The following is a 3,851-nucleotide window of genomic DNA, read 5'->3' on the forward strand; positions in this document are numbered from 1 at the left end:
TGCTGGTGGGACTGTAAACTAGTTCAACCATTGTGGAAGACAGTGTGGCGATTCTTCAAGGATCTAGAACTAGAAATACCATTTGACCCAGCCATCCCATTACCGGGGATATACCCAAAGGATTATAAGTCATGCTGCTATAAATGCACATGCACACGTATGTTTATTGCGGCACTATTCACAATAGCAAAGACTTGGAACCAACCCAAATGTCCATCAGTGACAGACTGGATTAAGAAAATGTGGCACACATACACTACAGAATACTATGCAGCCATAAAAAAGGGTGAGTTCATGTCCTTTGTAGCGACATGGATGCAGCTGGAAACCATCATTCTCAGCAAACTATGGCAAGAACAGAAAACCAAACACCACATGTTCTCACTCATAGGTGGGAATTGAATAATAAGAACACTTGGACACAGGAAAGGGAACATCACACACCAGGGCCTGTTGTAGGGTTGGGGGAACAGGGAGGGATAGCATTAGGAGATATACCTAATGTAAATGATGAGTTAATGGGTGCAGAACACCAACATGCCACATGAATACATATGTAACAAACCTGCACGTTATGCCTAGAACTTAAAAAGTATATATATATCAAAAAAAAAAGTTAGTGGCTGGCAACCAGCATTTGTTCTGAATGGAATAGAATAGAGTATTATCAGGAAAATAATCAGAATGTAACACAGGTAGTGAAGACAAGTATAGTTTCTTGAAGTTTTGTTTTTTATGTGGCTGTGTCCACTGGATCATTACATAAAATGTATTTCTTACTGGAGATTATCAAAGATATTTTCAGAAAACCCTGTCCTAGAACAACACCTTGCCTTGTGCGCAAGGAATTGTGTACACTTCCCATAAAGCATTCCATTAAAGAAAATGAGGAATGTAAACATCCATCACCAACAGGGGAACAGCTAAATAAACCACGAGGAGGCCACCCCAAGGAACACCACTGCGGTCCTTTTCATTGCTGCCATGACAAATTACCAACTCAAAACAACACAAATGTATTCCTTTTCAGTTCTGGTGCTCAGAAGTCCAGTGTGTGTCTCCCCAAACTAAAATCAAGGTGTCTCCAGACTGTTGTTCCTTTCTGGAGGCTTGTGGGGAGAATTCATTTCCTACTGATTTGTTCTTTTTCTTGCTGGCTGCAAGCCGAGAGCCATTCCCAGTTTCTAGAGGTTGTTGCATCACTTGGCTCATGGCCCAATTTCTCCATCCTCCAAACAGCAGGTCCTTCTCCCATCGCCTCTCTGTGACCCACCCTCTGCCTCCCTCTTCCACTTTTAATGTCCCCATTGATTAGATTGGGACCACCTTCATAATCCAAAATAATCTCTTCCTCTCAAGGTCCTTACCCATAATCACATTTACAAAGTTCCTCTGCCATGCAAGGTAATATATTCATAGGTTCTAGTGGACTTCTGGTGAGGACTGGGTGGCAGAATGGATTATTCTGCCTACCACAATCCTGAAGCTGTTTTTTAAAAATAAGAGACCTTTAGATACTGATAATATGGCTGGATAGCCAAGAAATTTTGTTAAATGAAAAAAGCAAGCTTGTAGAATGTATTTATTCTCTCTCCTATTTTTAAACACACACATAAACATACCCATAAATACTATGAATTTTCCATGGGTACTTTTGTATTTATGTAAATACATAGAATATACCATATATGTATATACGTATAAATATCATATTTGTACTGTACCTTTTCTATGTTTAGATACACAAATACTTAGGATTGTTTTACAAGTGCCTATCATAATCAGTACAGTAACATGCTGTACAGGTTGTAACCTAGGAGGAACAGGCCGTATCATACAGCCTAGGTGTGTATTAGGCTGTATCATCTAGGTTTGTGCAAGTACACTCTATGATATTTGCACAATGATGAAATCACCTAATGACACATTTCTCAGAATGCATCCCCATCCTAAGTGGTGCATGACTGTATATATGTTTGAGAGGCTTTTTTTTTTTGAGACGGAATCTCACTCCGTTGCCCAGACCGGAGTGCAGTGGCACTCTCTCGGTTCCCTGCAACCTCCACCTCCTGGGTTCAAGCAATTCTCCTGCCTCAGCCACCCAAGTAGCGGGGATTACAAGCATGCACCACCATGCCCAGTAAATTTTTGTATTTTAGTAGAGACAGGGTTTTACCACATTGGCCAGGCTGGTCTCAAACTCCTGACCTCAGGTGATCCGCCCACCTCGGCCTCCCAAAGTGCAGGGAATACAGGCATGAGTCACCGAGCCTGGCCTGGGAGATGTTTTTTTGTTTTTTTGTTTGCTTGTTTGTTTGTTTTTGAGATGGAGTCTCGCGCTGTCGCCCAGGCTGGAGTGCAGTGGCCGGATCTCAGCTCACTGCAAGCTCTGCCTCCCAGGTTCACACCATTCTCCTGCCTCAGCCTCCCGAGTAGCTGGGACTACAGGTGCCTGCCACCACACCCAGCTAATTTTTTGTATTTTTAGTAGAGATGGGGTTTCATGGTGTTAGCCAGGATGGTCTCGATCTCCTGATCTCGTGATCTGCCTGCCTCAGCCTCCCAAAGTGCTGGGATTACAGGCATGAGCCACCACGCCCGGCCCTGGGAGAGGTTTTAAAGGAAGTGACACCTACCAGCACCTGCTGGTTTCCTGTTGTCTTTACTAGCCATGAGCTCCATCCAATATTTAAGAGCCTCTGTCCCCTCCTAGTTGTGGCAACTCCCAGGCTCTCATGGTTCCAACCCTCAGGAAGGACAATCGTTGCCTTGGACAACCTTGCCTGCAAAGGGCAAAAAGACCAAGAAAGAGCCCTCCAAAATGGTTCTGACCCGAATAAATGCAGTCAAAAGTGAACTTCGTCCCTCGCACACTACTTTCCTGACTAAAGAACTGGCCTACCTCTCTGTCTAGTGCCTGGGGTGTGACCACAAAGATGACCCCTCCATCAGGATCCTCTACACAATCTCTTCTAGGCAAAGTCCCAGGGCCTGATCTGTGACACAACATTTAAGAAACGTCTTCCGGCCGGGCGCGGTGGCTCACACCTGTAATCCCAGCACTTTGGGAGGCTGAGGCAGGAGGATCACGAGGTCAGAAGATCAAGACCATCCTGGCTAACACGGTGAAACCCCATCTCTACTAAAAGCACAAAAAATTAGCCAGGCGTGGTGGCGGGTGCCTGTAGTCCCAGCTACTCGGGAGGCTGAGGCAGGGGAATGCCGTGAACCTGGGGGGTGGAGCTTGCAGTGAGCCGAGATTGCGCCACTGCACTCCAGCCTGGGAGACAGAGCAAGACTCTGTCTCAAAAAAAAAACAAAAGAAAAGAAAAAGAAAAAAAGAAACATCTTCCTCCTTGGGCTCCCTCTGCTCATCTCTGGTGAATATGAAATTTGTGCTTGAGCCAGGTGCGGTGGCCTATGCCTGTAATCCCAGCACTTTGGGAGGTCAAAGTGGGTGGATCACCTGAGGTCAGGAGTTCGAGACCAGCCTGACTAACATGGTGAAGTCCTGTCTCTACTAAAAACACAGAAATTAGCCGGGCATGGTAGCAGGTGCCTGTTATCCCAGCTGCTCAGGAGGCTGAGGCAGGAGAGTTGCTTAAACCCAGGAGGTAGAGGTTGTAGTGAGCCAAGATCATGCCATTGCACTCCAGCCTGGGCGACAGAGTAAGACTCCGTCTCAAAAAAAAAAAAAAAATTATGCATGAAATTCCAATTCCTTTTGAAGACACTCATCAGCTCCTGGGCATTTTCTTCACTCCAATTCCATGCTCTGATTGTGACACCTAAATTGATTTCTCTGGAAATTACAGGTATTAGCTGAATCTCTGTTGTACTCCCCCTGCATC

The sequence above is a fragment of the Trachypithecus francoisi genome, unplaced genomic scaffold (assembly GCF_009764315.1).
Source record: "Trachypithecus francoisi isolate TF-2019V2 unplaced genomic scaffold, Tfra_2.0 Lachesis_group2, whole genome shotgun sequence".
Lineage (NCBI taxonomy): Eukaryota > Metazoa > Chordata > Mammalia > Primates > Cercopithecidae > Trachypithecus > Trachypithecus francoisi.